The following is a 24,707-nucleotide window of genomic DNA, read 5'->3' as shown; positions in this document are numbered from 1 at the left end:
ACTGTGCAGCAGGCAAGTAAAGGAATAGGGCTGTTTATTATACCATTGATAAATAAAGTAGGTATACTTGGGAGCATACATATGCTAGAATTGTAGGCTGTTGTCATAAATTAAGAGCAAAACACCGCTTGACAAACTGCTTATCAAACTAAATAGATATGGAAATGTTATTTGCCAGTAGGCAGGAATGATGGGAGTGATTCATTTGATTACAGTCTTATATAAGGAGTTATTTTGCACATATGTGGTACAGAGCTATACGGCTAAAAAAACGCAATGCATGTTAGGAACCATATGTTATGCTATTTTAAAAATTGAAGCAAAATCTGACAACTATGTTCCTTAGTATAGTTCAGGACACAAAAATTGGTTAAATATTCTGTAACCTTAGTGAACATCTTAGTGCAACTGATATTATTTACACTATGTACACAAAAGCCAGTAGGTGTATTCTCTTTTCAAATGCAGTGAAACTTTTTAAGGAAATAGGTGACCGCCAATGTACTACACAAGAGAAAAGAGAATTCCCAAAAATATGATTTATGTGCTATCTGTACTAACGAAACAGCGAAACACATCAATCATATTTTTGGGAAATCTCTTTTACATTAAACTTTTGCATTTCAGTAGTTGTTTTAATTAAATTAACATCATGTACTATTATTTATCATTCTCCATGTTTTCATTAGGCCTTTATTTAGCATATAAATTTCTTCACTCAGAGAATAGGAAATAACCATATGTAGCATCATTCATAGCACCTGTTGTTCTGCTCAGCTTGCTCCTCTTGCTCCAGTTCCTAAATCCCAGCTGCTTTCATGGGTATCTCGTTCACTGAAAGAACTGTTTACTCACCAGAGACCATGTTCTTTGCTGTGAGAATAAAATGTGAATGAACACTGCATGTTATTATTTTAACAGTTGATTTATCTAAACAATCTCAGGGCATGAAATATTTGCAGCTGGAGCGCAAAAAGGCAAAAGCAAGATACTATACATCTGGGCCAGTCTACAAATAAGCTGTTGCTTGGAGAACGAGTTGGCCAAGTCAATTCATTTGAGGGAACATGTTGTTCCAGAATAGTGTGGATTTTCTTTTATGTTAGAATGAGATAGAATTTTTTTATCTGATTGTATAGTAGACGGTTTAAAAGAAAAAAAGTAGTTTTGTGCTCAATGTGATTATAAACACTACAGTACTTCCTACATCACAACTTCAGTTTGAACAGTTCATTAGAATTATCACATCTATCCAAATAGCAGGGAGATGATCCAAGTAGCAGTAAAACTCAACCATGAAGTAGTTAGGCTGATCCAGGAATAAGTACTGGAATTTTCCTGTATGTGCCATATAGGCCATGTTTTTTAAATTATAATAGGACTGAGCAACAGTTAAAATCCTTTGACAGGTAAAAAAATAATGTAAATTAATATATATTTTAACATCGCATATAAATGTTAGGATTGAATTAATTTAAGCTTAATAATTACTGCAGACATTAAAAAACATTTTAGCAATTTTTAAAAACTTTGTCACGATTTTGTTTTTGTGTCAGATCCCATTGGGAAGATATTCTCACACTTCTGTCGCCGTGACATCTTGACAAAAATTGTAAAGGAAGGTACAGGCAACAATTAAAACATTGTCAAAAGTTTCTCTGACAGGAAGTGACATGGCATCTCCCAAATAAAACACAGACTGCAAAAATTTAAGGGACGTTAATCACTAGTGTTGGTCGAATAGCTCACTATTCGATTCGACAGCTATTCGGCCGAATATAGCAAAAAAATTCTATGGAATCACTGCCCTGTTAATTAGGCCAGTTACACTGCTGCCCCTTCACTAGTGATCATGTCTCATGCAGTGTTCAGGACCAATGAGGGAGCAGTTCCAAAGAAGTTTGTAGAATTTTCCCTGCATGTTGTGGATGTATCACTAGCAGCACAGTTGCCAGTGTGACATGGCCCTAAATTAGGTACATAAAAAAATGCCTATTTATTTTAACCAAAAATCAAAAATGAACATAAAAAACTTCAGCAAGACAACCCTAAGCTCAAAGTTAATTCAGTTATAGCAAACAGCTTGTGGAATGCAATCTGATTTTTATATAGGTATAATAAAAAAAATCATTTTTACAGTTCTGTGGAGGCGGTAAAGACTGATAGGGAAACCTGCAGCCCCCCCGAATACTTGCGTCAAATATTCTAAGAGGCTGTGGGCTCATTTATCACCAGGGCTTTCCTATAATGTTCCATCCAGCACCAGAAAGAAGAAGGACTTTTCACCAGTAATGGTAAGTGATTTTTTTTTTTTTTTTTATTAAAATACTGCTTTAATGTATGCAGCCACATGGTGGTGGGTGTTAGGGAGTAATTGTAGCTTTTTATGTTTATGTAATTACAGAGGCCACATACAGGCTCAAATTTTGTTTAATTTCATGGCCCCTTTATTTGTTAATATTTGGTTGGTATTTCTATGTGCTTTCTTGGGGAACTCTGGTGAAATTGCATAACCCAAAAACATTATTATACATTAATTTGATGGCGTGTTAGTTAGATTTTCACAAAACAGTTGAACTCTCATGAAAACGAAATGTGTTAGTGGAAACAACTTACCAAAAGTACTGCTGATTATTCCTACTGAATAGTTAGTACTTTCTTTCACCTTTCTAGGTGGTGTAAGGGGGCCCACACAATATAAATAAGATAGTGTTAATTGTTTTGCTGATTTGTATGTGAGTGTGGGGTATGTGTTTTTTACCTTCCTATCACCATATTTTAATAATAATATATTATAATAATACATAAAATGTATGTGTGTATATTTTGTCTTAGCTACAAAACTATCATTTTTGTTTCATAGCATCTGCCACGTGTCTCTGAATTTGAGGTATGTTCAGTAAAAAAGGTGTTGGTCTGAAAAGGATAAATGAAAATGAGAATTTTATTTTCTCTAAATTCTAATGAAAAAAATTCACAGACGCACTGGGTTACAAAGGGTTTCTGGAGCATATCTGGTTGTTGTAGCATGGGATCATATATATACTGTGTTTTTTTTTATATATCAACAATTAAAACTCACAGCGTAATGTATGCACATTCTAATGCTTATTAGTATACCAGAACAACAGAAAACATGAACTTTAGACAATCCAAATGTAGCACAAAAACAGTCTTGATCAAATTTTCCATTACCGCAGCTAAAACAAAGTTTAATGCATGAAGGAACTAGGAACAGAATTACAGTGTAATGATTTCCTATAGCAGTTGTTTTACATCAAAGTTCCTTCGTCATTAGCTATACCTGAAGGATTCTACTCACAAAATTATATGTTCATGGAAGATATATTTTTATTAGATGATTACTGCGCTGTAAGCGCATTGTTCTGTAATAACTGATTACCTAACTTCTATCTAAAATAATTTTATTGTTTTTGGCTGTTTAAATTTTTATTTGGTTAGCTGTGTTATTGAATAAAGAAGACAAGCAACTGGATATATATTTTGTTGAAAAAACTAATCAAAATATTTTATCTGCATATATATCTTTGGTAGATCTTTCTGAATATAATAGACAAATATTACTCTTTTTTTCTTGAGCTAAGACTTTAAATGGTTCTTTCTGATATAAGACAATACATACATCAAGAATTAATAAAATGCCAAAAAAGAAAGACAGAGAAATAGACATTGGACAGATATAGGTATGCACATATAGATACATATATATTCATTGTCAGTGTGCATATAAAAATATACTGTGACCTATTTCAGAAGCAAATACAAAAAGCAACCCAAAGACTCTCTTAAACAAAAGGCAATAGGGGTTTGACTATTTGGGTTAAGGAGCAGGACTGCAAAGTGGTTTGTCTACATCAGAGGTCCCCAACCCCCGGTCCTAGTGTTCCACTAATGGGCTGTGGCCGTCTGACAGGTGGTACTCGAGGGCACAGAAACCGGCCAGAGCTTTGGGCCATGTCTCTTGTACAAATCACAGGCTCAGGGGGGGGGGGGGGGTTTGTGTCTGTGGAGTGGGTGGGTTCTGGCATTATGACGTCACTCAGGCGAATTTTCTTTGTAGATTCAGTGGTCCACGAGCTGCAAAAGGTTGGGGACCACTGGTCTACATGGTTGATGCAAAACGCAAGTGGCTTCACCTAAAGGTCTTACTGTTTGTATTTCAATGTGTGTGTTCTGCAGAGTTAAATTACAATCAATAATACAATAAACAAAACAATAAATTTACAGACGTGTAGGGGAATGTTCACATTGTAAAAGTGAATGTATGATTTATTACTCCAAACATGTGAATATCCTGTTTTTTTTTTTTGTTTTTTACTATGCAGGCTTTCTCATTGATAGCAAGCATTTGTACAAAAACAATAATTGTATATTTTTGATTACAATACGTGTTTAAGGTGGCCATCTGTATAAGAGCAATCTTTTCCTTGCCAGTTCTTACTTTACCAGCAAACTGCCAAATACATACCTGCACATAGCAAACCTAAATTAGCAATATAATGCAATTTTAAGGGTAATCTAATAGAGCTGATTACTGATCTGCAGAAGAAGCAAAAGATGAAAAATGTCCATGCACAAATCCAAACAGCATTCATTTATCTAACACCATGTTTGCCAACATGTGCTCAAGACCCACCATTAGTAGGTGTTTTGTTGACATCCTCAAAGTTAGTTAAAATGCTAAGATGACAGTTGTGTATATGAGAGGTTGGGTGCAAAAATGAACTGTTGGTGTTACTTTAGAACTGGATTGGGAAACACAGATCTAACATATATTGGGGTAGATGGGTCTAGGTACCCTTAGTAGATATTAATTCCGTTCATTTAATTGGAATTCCAATCTGTTGTTATAAAGTTGTAATTATTACTCTAATTTTTGTGTAGCTTTTTTCATTAGTTCTTAAATGTAAGTTATGTAAGTTAAATGTAAGTTGCTAGGAACTGCAGCAAACTAACTCCATGAGCAACCATTTATGGGTGGGGGGTAACATATCCCTGCAGAGAACATCCACATACATACAAGAACACCATAAATGGATGCAAAGTGGAATAGAAAAATAATTTTAATATCACTAAGTTTAAAAAAAAGTGTAATGATTATACATATATAAAGAGTTATTTCTATAATTAGAGCTCATGCAATTAGGAAGAAACATTACAGTAAACAATCCTTTGTAATCCTGAAGAATGATTGCTTTGTAAAAAGATACATTTAAATTCAATAAAGATCATTTAATTATAACTCTTTTCTCTTTTTGAGAGGCTAGATATCACTGTTCTTTTCAAATAATTATTTTTGAGAATTCTGCACAGGTATGCCTAGTGATTCTACTTTCTGGCACACGTGTCTCTGGAATTAGGCAAGGCGATGAGCATGTAAAACAGCAAATTTTGGCAGTAAAGAATAAAGTCATGAATATGCAGTTCTGCAAAGCTATTGGCCCAGGAATCTAATAATATGATATCAATCAAACACTAAATTAAAAATTCAAAGTAAAACTGGAGAAGAGTATGATCAGGCATTCTAAAACTATGATTGGTCTGCAGGAATCTATAATTTAGTACATTAAAAAAGTAGAGTTTTAAGAACAAATGATTCAAACAATTTATGGTGGACAAACTCTAGGACCAAGATACTGTAGGTAATGAATAATGTATCGTATGTGCCCAATTTGAGTGAGTTATAATAAAATGATATTCAGACTTTCCACCTCCTGAAAAAAATGAAGGCACAAAAGATCACTGGACCAGCTGCTGCTGGAGGAGATCCAGGGAAGTCAGAATTTCAAAATCCAAAGACCAATTAAAATTATGCAACCTATTGATAAGCACAATGGCCTTCAAAGCCCAAATAACATAGAAAAATGATTCCTGAAAAAGCTTCACACATGTTTTTAGAACATGTCATACCGTTTCACTCATTATATAGACCTAAATTGTATTAACAAAAGCCTAAAATTTTTGGCTAAGTTTTTCATTTGGTGAGGAAATTAGTGGTCGTTTTTTTTTTTACCATGCCGCATACTATTTTTTTTTTTATTCATCTAGGCTTTTCATATACTTCTGCTATACAATCTACACTCTATAAATCAGAGGTCTTAAACATTAGCCGATTATTGTTTATTCCTGAAAACAAAGATCATATAAAACTGGCTGTACATTTTGTGATGAATTGTGTTGCACTGGTTGCAGCTGTTGTGACTTAATCTAGTGTAGACTGCCAATTCTTTTCCCAACAAATTGATTACTAAACAACCCTAATTTTCCCACATATATTTACTGCTTTATTTTAAATGAACAATCCAAAAATTGCTGTTATACATAGTTATTATTTTATACTAGTAATGCTTACTATTGTTTATGTTTTCCATGTTACATTTCCAATTATAAATAATTTGAATTTATTATAAAGCACGTTTCTCATTAAATTTGCACAGTTATACCAAATGTCCACTTTAAAACATTTCACTTTGTTATGCTTGCAAATTGGATGAATCACATGTTGGCTCTTTATATCAGTTTAGGCGTGGAGGATATCTCTACAAAAATTCTTAGTTCAAATCCCTCTGCTGTAGGTGTGGCAAAAAGTAGATGATAGCATTGGATTTATCCAATTGTAATGTAGTAATATAGTTTAAAAATGTAACTCCACTGTAGTGTGATAAAAAAAATTGTCCCAAGTACATTGTAGATATTTTGCAAACCTCATTACAGTCATATATGTAGTCATTTGCACTAGAATGTAAATGTGATTTCTTTCTTCTCAAAGCATGCTTCCAGCAACTACTTCCATCCTCCCGAATGTTCAGAGTTTTTCTGCTGTAGTAACATGGTTGTGGTATTTTTTTCTTTTAATGTCTTTACTGTGTTGGGATAAAAAGCTTTAGGAAAACAAGGTGGTAGACCATTGTTTGTTGACAAAGAAAATCGATAGGACTGACCAAAAAAAAAAAAGTTCATGCTGGACAAGGAAAAATGCAAAAAAGAAATAAAAGCAACAACAAAAAAAAAAATAACATGACAGTTTTTGGGTGTTACATTTCCCCTAAAACCAGAGTTTAAATGACAAATTTGTATACAAAGGTCAAAAATTTGGAAACACCCAATGGGTTAGCGACCAGGTCATTACATCATAGAAGAAAGCTTATTCAACAATGATGTGATTCTAAACATTCCAAAACTACACATTGGGTTGACTAATAAGACAGTTTAGACTGCTTACTCAGCAAAATAAATTATTTCTTTGCAATGGATATTTCACTTAGTAAATAGAGTGATAAAAAACTTTGTGAGAATATCAATTCACATCCCAAAAACATTTTTTTTTCCTCCACTGATTGGACTGTTTCAAGCTAGATCACTGATTACAGTAGTTGAACTGAGGTGATTGGCAGTGGCTAACCATATGTTTTTTGACAGCAAGTCCAGAAGTTGCATTAGTCTTAAATTATAAATATTATTGTATAATAAGGAAATCAATCTAAAGTGAAAACTGATCTAAAAAAAAATTCATGGTTACCATTACATAAAACAAATCCTAGAAAGAACAACTCCATATACTTGATCTGTAATTAACCTATATCATATATAGTAACCTAAATATGCTCAGGCATTTAAAGACAGAGAATGGAACTTATTTATAAAAGCTCTCCAAGACTGGAAAAGATAAACTATCATAGGATGAACCTGGGTGACTTTAAAAATATATATTTTATTAATAATAATAATAATAATAATAATAATAATATAATAATAATATATTCAGGTCCCAGGGGCGCGGCTTCGTGATCGCGCAGTGAGGATGTGATTTTCAGGAGCTCCGTCCTTGGCACTTTGTTGCAGACTAGGATATCCGACCTCAGATTCACATGTCAGGACGCCACAGTACCCCAGGGCCCTCCAAAGCCAACAAAAAGTCCGGGCTCTGTTCATTTCTTCCTCCCAGAGTCTCGACCTGCCGAACCCTCCACATCCAAGATGGCGCCAAGCCAGGATGCGCTGCACAAAGCTCCAGGTCCAACCGCACGTGAGCAAGAGAGGAGAGGTGAGAGGCTTCAGGACACACAGACAGCTGTCTCCCCCTTCCCAACATCGCCTCACACAGATCACAGTGACAGAGAGTCGCAATTCTCCACCACAAGGTCTCAAGATTCTCTGTGGTCTGCTTCAATAGGAGGGAAAAGCTTTCATAAGGAGCATGATTCTCTTAAAGCAGGCGTGGAGCTGGAGCCTGCCTCCCAGTCTCCCCACATGCTTACATGGGCTTCACCGGCTGGCTCAACTATGCAGGCTAATCAGGGCATAGGGGTTCCCTGAACAATCCCTACAGTCATGTCTAACAACCAACAAGTAACCACAGATGTAAGTTCCCTACTGCTTATCTTGTCCACGAAGGCTGATATAGCCTAGTTAGGCATTTAGTCCCTTACATATATTTGATCTTGATTGCCCCAGATTTTACAGCATCTTTTGGTTCGAAGTGGGCCCAAGATTTAGGGATTGATTTCTCACCGGCCCACAGAGATCAACTATTCTCGATAGGACACACATCTTCAGTCAGTTCAGCGTATCCAGAAACCGGGTACAAGATTCTGATCAGATGGTAAAGGGGCCCTACCCACCTATGCTCTATGTTTCCTGAAGCATTAGATGCTGGAGGTGTGATGAAGATAGAGGTGATTTTCTCCACATCTTTTAGGAGTGCCCGAGGGTGCATTCATTTTGGGAGAAGGTTCAGAAACTTCTCTCAAGGTTTACAGATTTTCAGACCCCATTTGAAGTTAGGTTCTTCTTTCTACATAACAATATTTTCCACGCAATGTTTATCGTAAATTCTTACTGATTAGACTTGTGGATGCGGCCAGAGCATTCATTCCAGCCACGTGGAGACAATCCATATCACCTAATATTGCCCAGTGGTTAAAACGAGTCAATGATATTTATGTGATGGACAACTTGACCACTGCTCTAAGAAGCACGGAGGAGGCAACCAACCAGAAATGGTTCTATTGGATCATGTTTTGAGATTCTGCAGACTACCTGAATGCGCTCCAAGCTGACTCTCACTAAACCTGCAGCTATTGGTAGTTTTATTGCTTTATCAGTAACTAGCGTATCCTAAAGCCATTTTCTTATTTTAAGTTCTGAACAAGTTCCCCGTCCTGTCCCCACCCTTTATTTCCCCTCCTTTACCCATATTAGTATCTTCGTCTACCTAATATTATTAAATAATTAAAAATGAAGGTTAAGTCCAAAGAGATTGTTATTATGGTCTGTTATTCAAAATGAATGTAATTTTGGTAATCGTTAGGTCATTACGACACATAAAGATCCTATGTGATCTGATTGATGTAAACATGTTGTATTGAATATTGAAAATGACTTTGGACCGTTTCAGACTTGTGGTTGACTGCGGCATTTTACCATTTTGTGCACACATTCGCACGTGGCTGTGGTTGCAGATGATTGTGGTGCAGTTCCGGGGGATGAAAAGCCACTTCCAGCCATACAGTTGCTTTTCCTACTCTGGAGGAAGAACCACTCTCAACCTCAGTCAACTTAATAACGATGTGTTTGCCAAACCTTGCTGTTGACACTAAAAACCTCATAGTAGTGGTATTAGGGTACACTAAGCTACGTACACACTTCCAATGGTTCTCGCCCGATAATCGGCTCAGGGCCAATATCGGACGACAATCTGAAGTGTGTACAGCACGCGTCCTTCATCGTCCAAACGACTATCCTGGCGGATCCACGGACGCTGTATGACGAACGATCATAATGCAAGTGAAGGGGGAGAGCGCGCAGAGGGGTGCCGCTCCGTTGCTCTCCCCTCCCCTCTGCATAGAGCAGAACAGTGCTGTATGTACAGCACCGTTCATGCATCGTGGAGTGCTTAGTCGGTTGAAAGGATCGTGAAAGATCCTTTCCAACGACTATATTTGCAAGTGTGTATGCGGCTTTGTAGTCACTAACCACATGATTTTTGGACAGCAGATCTGGATGGGGTTAAATCTGTGATTCCACTGGAAGAAATTCCACTGGGTAATATGTTGGCAAATCATTTTAAATATTATTGCATAATACAGACATCATTCCTACCAGGAGAAATTAATTGTAATATTTTTTTACCCAAAGCAATTTTTTTCTGATTCATTGTGAATCTTTTTTCTTATTTCTGAATGCACACAGTCCAGTAAATTTGGGTGGGGAAGGGTTAAAATATGGTTATTATTACCTCAAGAGCATTTTTTTGCAGACTCTCCAAAATACAGCATATAATTATTATTCTGTACTTGCAGAATTGAAAAGAGATCACAAATGTCTACAGATTTTTTGAAATCTGGATTTTGGGTAAAGATATCCAAGATCTGTCCTTAGCTTGATCTATAAAAATGTTCTTATGATAGTGGTACATTGTGTCATAACATACCATAAAAACCTGTTTCCCTAGTCTTTATTTTCTATATAGTTAGCCTACTTCCTTTTGTTTAAAAAAAATTGATTTTGTGATTTTAAAAGAGCAGTAGTACCGGGATCAGCCATATTGCATAGTTAGGTCTCTGAGGAAGAGCTGTAGATATAATAAATAAAGCATTTTTGTTTTTGCTGTTATTTCTTCTGTCACGCCAGTCTTCCTGATTTGTTTGCACTGTAATTAGTACCTTATATCCCTATCTATTTGCATCAAAGAATCATAAAAAGTATTGCTAAATATTGGGATTTTCATAGTAACAACCACTAAAACATTGTAGGTGGTATTAGTAAAAATGGAGGATAAAAATGGTAATAATTTGTGGTCTCAATTAAAATTTTTTTATACCAATACAGAAAATGTAAATTAGAAAATACATTAGGTGTTTTTTTATGTTAAGCTTTTGATAATCATTATTACAGTGAGAAATTGTTGACTGTGTAGTCACTACAAAAAAAGTACTGCATATCAAAAATGTTTTAAACATAAAGATCAATATAAATAGCCTAAGACTTGTTTGTACAACTTAACAAAAAGAACAAGTATTTCTTTATAGGCTGTTTTTCCTGCAGTGTGAAATAAACTATTTATATTAATTGAATATTGAAAACTATTTATGTTAAATTTTTCTCAGTTTTTCAGTCTTTTCATGACAGTAACTGCTGTGTATTATCTATTTTTTCTTTGCGTGAGACAATTTACTTTATCTAGAAATGAGTTTGTACTGTTCGCTCAACAAGGTGAATTATCACTCTGCAATGAATATTTCAGCTACCATAGTAAATGAGGTAAAGCTCTGATTCAGTCATCCAATAATGTGCTTGCAAAGTTCATATTTTTAACCACATATAAGAAGCTAAGTGAATTATTGCTTGCAGAGTAATAACACAATACTAATGACCTCTGTGACAATGCCAAACTGGTATAATGAAAAAAACATGTATTTTCTCAGGGAGTAGCTATAAGTCTCTATTTGTTTCTGGTTTAAAAAGTCCTAAAAAAAAATAATTAAACCCTTCTTTAAATGCAGTAAGGTTTTATTTTAAAAGATGCATTTATTTCTAAAATACAATAGAGCTTATGATACATGATTGTAAAATTTTCCCTTTGTTTTGAAACTCATATTTTATGTAATTTTAAATACATTATTAAACCAGAAAGGACCCTAATCTTGGGTCTGTGAACATACAGTACACTGAACATATCCTCAGTTTTATGGAAAATATTTTAATATTTATATATATTTAAACCCAAAAATCCTGAAACACCAACAACAATCTTACAACTTTGCTTCCATCTGATGTTATACCTGAAGGAACCTTTCAAGCCATATTGGATGCGGAATCCCTGTATACCAATATTCTCTGTGTGCATAGCATTGAAACCTCTTGGTATTGCAAAAAAGGGCCAGCAAAACCGATAATTTAGCTGATCCATTGTAACCCAACATATATTACATTTCTTTGGCCAAGATCTCTAATGTCAGGCGAAAGAAAGAGAATGTGATTACAGTTTGCCCTTCATATACAAATTTTTCTAAACAGGAGTAGTACCCATCTACGTGCTTCAGAAATCTAATTGCATAATTCTGCTAAATCTAGGATAATTTTTTCTTTACTGCATACAAAAATGATCTTGTCCAAGTTTATAGGATATACAACAACATGCATCTTGCAATAAAACTCAAATTAAAACATTCTCAAGCCGAAATAAACTTCCTGGATTCTACAATATGCATTAAACATTAAGAATGAAAAATCTCAAGGTTTTCATACTGCTCAAGACTTTTAAATCACAAAAAGGGTATTAAGAATATAAATTCATACAGAACATTACAGCTTTACCCTGTGGTCTGAATAGGAACAAGGAAATTATTTAACATTATGATTTTAGCTGAAATTCTGACCTCTGACAACTAAGCCTGTTTTTCCTACAAGTCTTTGTTTGACGCTTAATTGCTTAGTTAGTTAAAATGTAGACATGTTACATGGGTTTTCATGTGAGAAGTGAGCCTGGGCTCTAAAGCTTAGCTTTTGCACATAAATGTGAAAATATTTGCAAATCTATTCAAATCTGCCAGCAAAATATAACTTTTTTGATTAAGAATTACACATACCTCTGTAAATTGTCTATGATATGAAGCAAGGAGCTTCAACATCTTTCAAGGACATTTTGTCAAAATATCCTCTGATTTTATTTATATCGCTCTATCATACACCGAAAATCCGGTAATATACAATATTAACAATTTAAAAGCGTTTAACTTTTTTTAACATTTTGTACAGTATGTAGATGGCAGTTTTCATTTAATCCCAAAATGCCTCCATTCAGATGTAAAATTTATCTATGTTAATTACTGATGAAAAACATTAAAAAGTCTATGCAGATAAAACTGAGCATCATAGAAAATGAACATGATTATTGACTGATATAATTTAAAAGTCACAGTATGTGACTTTGATCCTCAGATAAAAACAAAACTAGAGCACATTAAAATACAAAATTCAAACCATTTTATTTCATTAAGGCCGCAATATATTTCTAATTTAAAACTACTGCACGGAGTGCTTCCTTTGTCTATACCACCTGAGGATCATAAATGAGAGGCCTGTTTACAAAAGTGTGAAAAAGGAAATGAGACTGCAAGAAACCAAATTTATTCATGTATTCATCTTGAGCAATTAACTTTTTTTTTAGTTACTGTATGATGACCTTCTATACCACATTTAATATGAACATTACGAGGGGGTGCTGAGAAGTTCCTGGCTTTGCCCAGAAGGAAAAAAGCCAGAGTTATGAAATAACACAATTATTCATCATATTCCCCCCTGAGACTGATGCACTTGGAACTGCGTAGTTGCAGCTTTTCTAGACTGATCAAATAAAAATCCTTTGTTTGGGCTGCAAACCAGCTCTCAGCAGCATCTTTGATGTCAGAAATGTCCTCAAAGCTTTGCCCCTTCAGGTGTTTCTTCAAATTCGGGAACAGGTATTAGTCCGAAGGGGCCAGGTCAGGTCAGTAGGGGGGATGGTGAACCAATTGGTAACCCAGGGTGTTCAGTTTGGCAGCGCACATGTGGATGTGTGTGCAGGTGCATTATCCTGCAAAAAAAGATCCCTTTGGTCAACTTTCCATGGCGTTTTTGTCTTTATTGCCTCCTTCAGCTAGTCAAGGAAGTTAGCATAATACTGTCCGGTGATACTAGAGCCCTGAGGTAGGTAGTCCACCGACAGAATACCGTCTTTGTCCCAGAAAATGAATGCTGTGACTTTTTTGGCTGATTTCTGGGTTCGGAACTTCTTTGGCCACGGAGACCCGCTGTGGCACTATTCCTTTGACTGTTCCTTGGTTTCAGGATCATAGATGTGGAGCCAGTTTCATCCTCAGTCACTAACCTAGCCAAAAAGTCCTGTGCAGCTTCAAATTGGGCCAAAACGGCTTTGGATGCTTCAATTAGTTCCTTCTTCTGATCATTGTTCAAACATTTCGGCACCCACTTCGCTGAAAGCTTGCATGTCTAAGATAGTGGTGATACCAAACCGAACACGCTCCCGTGAGATGTCAAGTATCTGGGCTATCTTTTTTGCGGATAATCGGCAGTCCTCAATATTCAGCTCATGGACAGCATCCCAGGTTGCCGGTCAGTTGAGGTTGGGGGGCGCCCACTGCGGAGCTCATCTTCAACTGTGAAATGCCCAGTCTTGAAACAAGATATCCAGGTTTTGACAGTGCTGTAGGAAGAACACTCCCCCCCCCAGTGTTTGTGACATCTCAGTGCGAATGTCCTTTGCTGACTTTCCCTGGAGAAAAAAAAAATTAATGATGGCCTATAACTCCAATGACGTGAAACTTGCTTGTGCTGCTGCCACCACAGCTTTTCACTAAAAGAAAAAACAGTTTTAGGTATCAAAAAGACCTGATATTTGCACGGTTACATACTAAGATATTAGGCTGTCTTATGCCCCATCCTAATTTTTCTCTTTCATCTGGAAGGGGGAAAAGCCAGGTACTTCACAGCACCCCCTCATATATTTAAATGGAAGTATAACATTTGAGACATGAATCTTGCGCCATAAGTATTGGCTACTACTAAAGTAACACACTGTTTTTTTTTATTTTTTAATGTCTCTTTCTCCATCTTTTTCTTCATTATGAATGGGTCTTTTGTTTAGATTTATATTTACCATTGATTACTGTCAACATATGTTTTTTGGAGTTCTTGGCCACATTTTAGTTCCCAAGCTAACAGTAATGTGAATATCACATATTCCCTACATAAACAAATCTATACTAACCTCTGTAGCTGCATGCAATGTGTGATAATGTTCAAAGCTTGCGGAAGACATATTTCTCAGCAGCTCAGCTTATCCTACTAATTTTTTGTTGTTGTTGTTGTGTTTGTACCAAAATGTATGTTTATAAGTTACAAGTAACAGCAAGATTAGGAAGAGAAACAACTAGTGCATAATTCACTTTATTGCACTTTTCAGAGACCTGTATGGAGAGGGTTCTGACTGGGAGAAAATTAAGAAGGATGGGGAGAATCAATATTTCATGAATTTTATTAAGGATGTGATGTCAGATGTTGCAGCTGGGAATGTATGCCTAACACAGTAAACATTCCATTGGTGAAAATCATAAGAACACAAGTTAACTATTCACTAGTTACTTGACTGTAGAAGGTTGCTGGCTGAGCTGTAAATCCTTGGGGGGCGTTAGTATTTTTTGCCCTTGTGAACTGTTTTCACACCAATCTGCATAAACTTGCCTTCAAGGTGTAATTGTAATTCATGGTATTTACAGAATTTTGAATAAAAAATTATACTTTGCTCTCCACAGATTGTTTCAGAGTTAGAAGGTATTTATTGCCTGGAATTAAAATGCCGTCCGGCTGGGAAAAAGTGCAGGAAAATTGGGCACACTGCCATCAATTTATACATTTTTGTGAGCTTTGCAAATATTTTTTCCCATGCACGGGTGTTTTGTAATTTTGTTATGCAGGTGTCCCCATAATTCATTTTAAAACTCTAGAAAGTATGTAGTTTTTCTAATAGTTTTAGTAGGTTGACAGATGAGTAAAGCAGGTGCAAGATACTCAAATCAAAAAATTAATAATTCTGTATAGTCCCATACCTTAAAAAATAAAGTGATCTTTACCGGTGCCAAAGCATATATTTATTATTGTGCTTTTGTACATTATAACAACAGTCAACAGCAAAGCCCTCATCTCCATCTCTAATCATACCCCACCTATGGTGACACATTGCTGAAGTGTCTTTAACAAGCTAGCTGTAATAGACAGCCTGGCCTTACCCCCAAAAATGTGCAGGAGACAAGATGGTGATTTGGAAAAGATTTCAGGAAAGCTTTCTGTCACTAATAATATACTAATGAGTTGTTGATACTGTGAATGCATCATAGTTGGTGAAGTTTTTGTAAAGATTTGCTAAACAAAAAATTAATTATTCTGCTTTCGTTAATAAACCATCCTGGTCATATACAGAGGTATGGATAGTGGACATCTATCTTCAATTTTTGTATTGTATATATATATATATATATATATATAGTGTGTTCTCTTTCTCAATGTTTTCACATTCAATTCATACAAATTTCACTGCATATGACATCTTAGGCTTTGCAGTTTTTTTAAGCGTATCATTACCTTTGACATTGACATTAGAGCAGCGTTTGTACATTGCCGCTTGGCAAGCAGTTTTTAGGTCCCTCACTGAAATTTAGCAGAAACAGAAACTTTATGGCCGTCACACTGCTCCAACGCGTAACACAATTTTCTCCAAACAGGATCTGTTCTTGACAAACCATGCAGCGGTAGGCCTGCTACTTCCACCACCGATGAAAATACTGAAATCCTGAAACAGGAAATTAAGCAAATCCGGGGAAAGTCTATCTGGAGGGCTGCACTGGAACTCAGCATCAACAAAAGCTAGATTCTGCGGGTGCTTTGGAGAGTGATAAAGCTCTACCCGTACCAACTTCAGGTTGTTCAAAAACTTCAAGCGGAAGACTATAATGCTCATAGGGAAATGTGTGAATGACTCCTACACCATTACCAAAATGACCCTCAGTTCTTGGAAAACTTATGGTTCAGCAATGAGTCTATCTTTTAACTCTCTGGTCGGGTTAACCGACACAACTCTGTAATTTGTGGAAAATCAAACCCAGCAGAAATTCACAATCATGAACGAGACTCTCCAAGGTTTGGTGTGCAATGTTTAGCACTGGGCTGATTGGATCATTTTTCTTCAGCGATGCGTCCAGTAACATGACAATCGTTACAGGGGAAAATTATCTGGAGATGCTGCAGGAGTTTGCTGTGCCACAACTTCAGGCAAATAATGACCTTGCTAATGTCCCCACTTTGCCAGGTTAGTCAGAGATTTCCTGAATATCAGGTTTTCTGACCAATGGATCGGTTGAAGGAGTTTCCTCGAGTGGGCTCTGTGCTCCCCCGACCTTACACCTTGTGACTTTTTTTGTGGGGCTATATCAAAAGCAAGGTGTATGCCACTAAGTCCTGTAACCTGTAACAGCTTGAGGAAATAATCCACACGGCCTGCAGTGAGGTCAGGGAAGAGATGCTGCAAAATGTTGGAGTGGCTTGCGTCTGAAGGTGACTGAAAGTTGTTGAAAATGGAGGCGGTCATGTTGAGGTAGAACTAGTCTTCAAGGTGTTTGAACATGATGGCAAGCCTAACAAGGAAATCTGCAACAACTTGTAATTTTTAGGAATTCATTAAAAATGTATAGGGATTTTTGGTAGGAACACCCTTAAAACAAATAAATAAATATATAATATAAATAAATATAATACTATATATATATATATGTCAGTAAAATGTTTGTAAAAACTGAGAAAATAAATCTACATTTGGTGTACTGACCATTTCACTGATACATCCATCAGTCAAGTCATACAGCAGATTCAATCCATCCTTCATTGCAAAATCTGATCGCTGAGGATTCTTCTGCTCAAGAATTCTAGTATACTTTGCTAAAGGAGTTGAGTATCTTAAAACCAAATCATAAATTGTGTGAATATTTAATCACAATTATCTAATCAAGTGCAGCATAAAAGATTTCCTTTTTGCATGACTGGGTAATTTACGTAAATATTCACACAATTTATATTGTGATTAATAAATTAGCCTCATTATCATAATTAAATCATGTAAATACTGATATAAAACAGTATGCATTGATGATATATGTAACTCTCTTTAACTTTCCCACCATAAAATTTAAAAGTAATGGAACTTGAAATGCAAAGTTGCTATGGAGTTTAAAAAACTTTTTTTACAATAAACCCTATTTACAACTAATTAATATAAAAAAAATACAGTTGATGACCTCCTTCTGAAAATGATCTAGCAGTTATGCTGACACAATAACGTTTGTACAATTGTACAATAGGGGCAGCTAATTTGGGCAAACATATATTTCTTAACATGGTGAAAGGTGTTTTGATCCTTTGGGATGGGCTGCGGGTATGTACAAGTCTATAGATTTCCATAGATCCTAGCCCTGTTCTCTCTCTCTCCCTTTCCACTATAGAAAGCTTAGATTTTATGTGCTATTATAATAGATACACTCCTGGGTAAAATTGTAGTGTTTAGAATTGCATTAAGATAATAAGGTCAAAGCTATCATCATTTTAAAAATAGGTAGTCGAATCTCTAGCACCTTTCAGGGCCTACACACTAACCTAGGTGAGTAATCATGATATGAGTCACACATTGCAGACACGTGTGATATTGCAGCTGGAAAAAGTGTGCTGGTCAGTTAACTTAGCATGCTAGCAGGTCAAAGACCTATTGATTCTATATTTCAATTTTCATACATGACAGATCAGCACAGATCCGGTTGAATATGGATGTGCTTTGAAATATTCTTGTTTCGTCATTAAATTCAGATTTTGATACATTCAGAGGCTTCTCAAGTAGCTTAGTAAAAATGACATAAAGATTTTTTCCTTATAACTAGTTTTATGACCCATATCTGCATTACTGTGTTTATGAGCCACTCCATTTTTTTACGATATTGATTCAAGAAGAGCATTCATTTTATAGTATAGACTCAATATTAGAGGTACGGGTAGAGTTTTCTTGATAAAAGACCAACCTGCAATCTGAAAAAATATACTTTAAAAATGTACATTAAAAATTGACTAATGCTATAAGCATTCCATTTACCTTTTATTTAAAACTAAAAGAGTATGGGGAAATATGAAGTTATTTTTTTCTGTAGAAAATTAAAACTTATGGTATATTTCCTTTTTTTAACAAATTATACGTTGAAAGTATTATATTGAATATTTTCTATATTTTTTAACAGCGAGTGTATGTGAAGGAAAGCTTTTTAAAGTTTTGGATAAGGTAGAGAAAGGTTAGATCCCGTGCCAAATTTTTGTGCTGTCTGTGTTCACACTGGGGAAAACACAGATTTGCCATGTTGAGAAGTGTGGAGATGACCCTGTTCAAGACTACTTTGGTCTTTAGGACTTTCCACTCTGGATGATTGTTACTAAATATGTTGATATGGCTTTTTAATAAAATAGTGTCAGAAGCCTGTAAATACTCTCACTTATCCAGATCTAGGTATAGCTATCAACAATAGGTAAAAATCAACTGCATTTGTTCTGTAATATTAAAAAAATGTTCCCTCATATGTAAGCAGATACATGTCAGGACATACACTATGTATGTCAACCTGTAAGGAACTTACCCGCCCTGCGAGCCCGCGGTGTCCCTGGGGTTCCCAGCCACAGTAGCAGGCAGCATGGCCGAGGCTGCTGTCCTGCTCCCAATCACAGAGCAGTAGAGGTATGAATGGAGATAGTATCTCCATTCAACCTCTATTGCCCTCGTATTGCCTGCAGTTACAGCTAATTGAAGGCACCTGCTTTGACTTAGCTGTGACCACAAAGTTCCCACAATCCAGGAATCCCACAATGACATTATGATTCATAAGGTCATTGTTGGATAACCTGTAAAAAATAAAAAAAGAACAAGTTTAAAATAAAAAACACATACGAAATAAATAATTTTTTTTTTTTTCCTCCCGAATTTTTGCTGTCGAATATAGGGACAACCCGAATTCGAACATCAACACTAGTGACCAGCACTCCAAAAGTACAGTATTCCTGCTTTATTATAAAAATATTGTCATGTGCAGTGTCCCTGCCCCAAGGAAACATAGTGACCATTGCCACTACGGACCAGCTTATCACAAAAATACAAAATCATATTTACAAAGTATTTCTCATTTGTCTGTTTGCTATTCATTAGTAAGTGTACATTTAGCAGAAGATAGTGAACAGGCAGGTAAGTTTGTTTTACTGTAAAAGGGACATACTGTATAGTTATTAAGAACTGCCTGCTTGCAATTTTGTGTCTTGAAAGTTTAGTTTTGCTGTAAAGACTGGATGTATAATAAGCTTTGAACATGTAAAAAGGTAGCATTTTGAGCCTTTTTTAAAATGAATGGTAGGTCATAGGTAATATATGATTTTTAAACTTTACAACAATGTATTTGCTGTGTTTGTCTAGCATGATTAATGCCAACATTCTGTTGTTTCCAATGATAAAGTATTTGCTTTCGATGAAAAACATATCAGGGCATTCAGTATGCATAGTAATTTAGCCACAATTATGAAATGTAATTTCTATTTGCAAGATATGTAAATGAGATTCAATTAATGAAGAGAAGCCAAGTCACCATGGAAAGACTTTGATATTAATGCATATACATCACATTAACTATTACTCTCCCTGGAGAGACGCTTGCAATAGACTGTTCCTCTAGATGCCATCATTATACCATGGAAATGACTCTTGAAGCTGAAGTCACACATATTTTTAGGTAATTTCCTGACTCTAAATAACTTAACACAGAAATACTTTGGCCTTCTGTAGTCAATAAAGGTGTATACTATAGAAATGTATCATTTCTTTTGAAATTACACCAGAGATAGTGGAGAATGGGCAAACCTGGGGAACCTTTAGAACTGACCTGGCAACTCAAGCCTTTTAAAAAAGTTGCTGGCCTCCTTGTTTGGATCCCTGGATATCTTGTTCCCCTTCCACCTTCCAGGGCGCCTGTAAGGTTATAGTTTAGAGAGCCTTTCCACCATTTGCAGTGTCTACTTCCCTCCTCTGGCACAGCATTGGGCAGCTGATGGCAAGAGGTGGTAAAAGTAGAGAGCTAAGCTTCTCCCACCACAGAAGAGAAATATGGGGCAGAAGATATCCTTTGGAGAGCTGAAATCTCCTGCACATAGTTCCTCAAGGACTGAAAAATTAGGATGCACCAGGAAGACATGGACTGGGGGCTGAGGAAGAAGAGGTGAGTGCCAGAGACAAAGCATGTAAAAAAGTCACTAGAATCTGCCTGTATCTGGTGAATGTCACTGTAACTATCAGACACGGCACTGATGAATGTCAGTAAGGGGTCCAATAAAGAAGAATAAAGCCTCTCGACCTATCTGCGGTCCTTCACAAGGTTCCACCATCTTCCCTTCTTTTTCTTCTTCCTGGGAATGATCTTCAGCTATCTTGATTCCTCCCCGGCACACCCAAGGGAAGTCAGGATTGCCAACAATTCAACTTTTTCACATTTCACTATCAGGCTTCACCTAATCAGGCAGGTAATAAAATGCCAGAATAAAAGACGTTACAAAAGTACCACCAGAAAATAAGCTGCACACACCTCACTTGTGCTATCAAGGTCCATTCATCATAACCTTCCCTGTGTTGTTTTAGACTATTTATTATTAATGTTTCCATTAGTGCCAGCAAGACATTTACTGGAAAAGATGTCAGCCATCTGATACTTACTGACAATAATGTGCATTGGTGTCCTATATTAGTTTTAATATATCTTAATTCTGATATTTGATTGACAACTGATGAAGGAACAATTCAGCTAGATCAACCCTAAAACTGGGATGGTAGCACTACAGTATAATGCTGTAATGCTACAAAGATATTATAATATGTGGATATGTTTAAAGCTCTCTCAAATTACTATTTTGGTGTCAATTTCTTTTTAGATCACATCTTGTCATCTATTTAAAGAGGATGGTACAATGCAATTCAATTATGTTTTCTTTCAACTACCATGGAAGATGAAAAATCAGCCTTTTGACTGAAAATGGCATTTTGTTGGTGGTAACAGAGTTTAGTCAGTGTGTCCATAAACTGAAATTTGGCTTCTGCTTACAGTATCTGACATTATAATGACAAATAAGAAACCTTAGTCATCTTATGACCCCTGCTGTTGGATAGTTAAACACAGTTCCTTTGGTCATGTAAAAAATTATTTTCTACACAAATTAATTCCCTTTAATAATTAAAAACACAAAACAAGACTACTGACATACAAAAAACGATACAAGATGGTAGACTAGATCAGGCGCATTGATGCATTTTTATTACTTTCTCATTCTAGCCATTGTTGAGAATAACAAAAGAAAAGAAACAATTAACAGCAGACAGAAGCAGAAAGTAAGTAAATGAGTCTTACAGAATCACTACCCTGTATTGTAATAAATGATGAGTGGAAGTATTTGCATTTCAGGTAAATCCGCAAAGACAGCAGAACATTTTAAAGCCCTAATAAACCCAAAATTGAACAAGAGTTACTCTTCAAATAATTATTTTGATTAGTGTATGTTATAAATATTTAACCTACCAATTTGTAACTGAGCACTTTTCTACACAGCTAGAATGCCCATGCTTCCTCATTTTATTGTTAATAGATTGAGGTCCTAAAATTTCTTAATACCTACTTAATGCTGAATCTCATGGGCTTTAGTGGTAAAAATCTGGGTATAGCCTCTGTTATGTTTTATATCTCTTCATGCCCAAATGGATGAAATGAATTGTCACGTTATAGGAAGTGAGGGGAAATCTCCCTAATACACTAGCACCGGGCAAATGTTATTATCTAGTATACTTTTTGTTTAAAAAATGGTTTGGCTGAAGTTGGGCTTTTGATAACTAAAAGTCACTGATTCCTAAATGTCCAGAACAGGGTCAGAATGTGAATGTTAGATTAACAATTGCTCTATGACTAACTTGTAAACCTATATATCTGATCTATAATTAAAGGTCACATTACACATTTTCATGGGAAATATACTCTTATTCTTTTAGTTAGGTATTACAGGAAGGAAGCTAAAGAGTTTTATTTTAATTTAAAAATGCATAGAAATGCCTTTATTAAATGTTCTATAATTGACCTTGGAATGTGTTTTACAATCCAAATTAGGGAAAGATAGGAAAAGCAAGTAGCTTCTGTTTCAATTGTATCCAATCGTTAGTTGAGCTTTCACAATTCCACTGTGCAATTATAATTTTAAGTGAACTGTACTTGAAGGCATCAGAAAACTGAAATGAAAGTAGCTGGCATTTTTGTCTTCTGGAAAGAAGGTGGCTTTTCTTCTGTCAGTATCTTTTTTGTGCCCTGGAGCACTTTGTCAAAGCATTCACCCACACACATCTAGCAGCCTGTACGGGGTAGTGTAGCACAGACAGGTTAAAACAATTCTTCCAGCATCACCAACTTCATATTTAAAAATAGTTCCCTGCACTGAAACAGCATCTGACCTTCTGGTTCCTTTTAATGCTTGGTGCAGTATGTTTGTTGTGATTCTAATTCCTAATTCTGACCTCTGTGTTTTTGTTGCTTTTCCAAAGGCAGGTGCTTGTTACCTGACTCTAAGTTTTCTTACCGACCTTCAGTTCTGTCAATTTTGGAAATTTACCTGATGACTTATTGTTTGCATAAAATAATTGCCTCAAATGTAGTATATTGGTTAGGTTTGCCATCAACTACAGTACAGTTTAACCGTTTTAACAAAGGAACTTTGTACGTTTACATTTGTAAATTTGCATTTTAGTTTCAATACATCAGAAATGAACTGTGCACATTTACTATTGTGAAGTGTATATTAAAACATGGTTTAAATGTTTAGGAGTTCACTTTATACCATTTTACAAGAATAAAGAAGATTTCAAAAGAATGAAATAACTGCCTAGGCTTGATTACATTGGATTCAGGATTCAAAATGTTTAACCTAAAGTTAATTATTCTGTATATTCATATAATATTTGCTATGTTTTAAAAAGGATATACTAAATATATTTATAATACATGCATAACATTTACAGAACAGGAAAACAAAAATGAATATGACATATTTTAAGGTTATTAGATTGTGACCCCCCTTAAAGGGGTTGTGATGGAGATATGGTTATGGACTTTGTAAAGCACTGTAATACTTATAAATTATGTAATACCAAATACAATTTAATAATACCAATATTACCTAAATTACCTAATTACCAGAATACATCTATAGTATCTTCAAATGCTCCCAAGCATAATATAGCTCTAATATAACCATATTATAAAAAAAACTGTGCAATAATCTTTGTAAACTTTTACTTACATTTTCATGGTTATTTCTAGTAAATGCCACCATGTTGACGTTCACTCCTGGCAACTACTTGGAATGTGTTTCCTCTTAATGACCCTGATTTATTAAAGCTCTCCCTGACAGGAGAGAATACACTTTCAACAGTGAAGCTAGGTGATCCAGCAAACCTGAAATGGATTTCTTCAAAGTCATTTGCTATTAGTTAGAAATGTTTTGAATCCTGGACCAGATCTATACAAGTTTTGCTGGATCACCCAGATTCACTGATGAAAGTGTATCCTCTCCAACCTTCGAGAGCTTTAATAAATCAGGCCATGTGTTTTCCCCTTAATGAACTGTCTTCTGTTTGGGTCTTATGTTTTCATAATAATAACATGTCCTTGCTTTAAATAACTGTATCCAGCATCTTATCAGTGGCAAATCAATATGCCTGCAATTCCCCCATATTCCCATCATATTCATATGGATTGCGTTGGTTGCTGTTGTCACTGAATGTGTACCCCTTGTGATATTTTAAATTAAAAATAGCTGATGTACAATAGGAACATTGAGGGTTTATTGTCACTACTCACATATCCCCTATGCCGGTTATGCAGTAAGGAGAATTTTTTTAGCTGTCGTAGTAGTGTGGATTTATTGCCCTCAGAGATTCTAGTCATCCCACTAAAAGCCCCAAACTATTTCTTTAGCTTTAAAATTAAAGCTTTTTGTAGTCTGTAAAAAAATCCTGTGTAAGAATACTCATGTCA

This window comes from Pyxicephalus adspersus, chromosome 4 (genome assembly GCF_032062135.1).
Source record: "Pyxicephalus adspersus chromosome 4, UCB_Pads_2.0, whole genome shotgun sequence".
Lineage (NCBI taxonomy): Eukaryota > Metazoa > Chordata > Amphibia > Anura > Pyxicephalidae > Pyxicephalus > Pyxicephalus adspersus.
Note: the sequence above shows the minus strand (reverse complement) of the source record.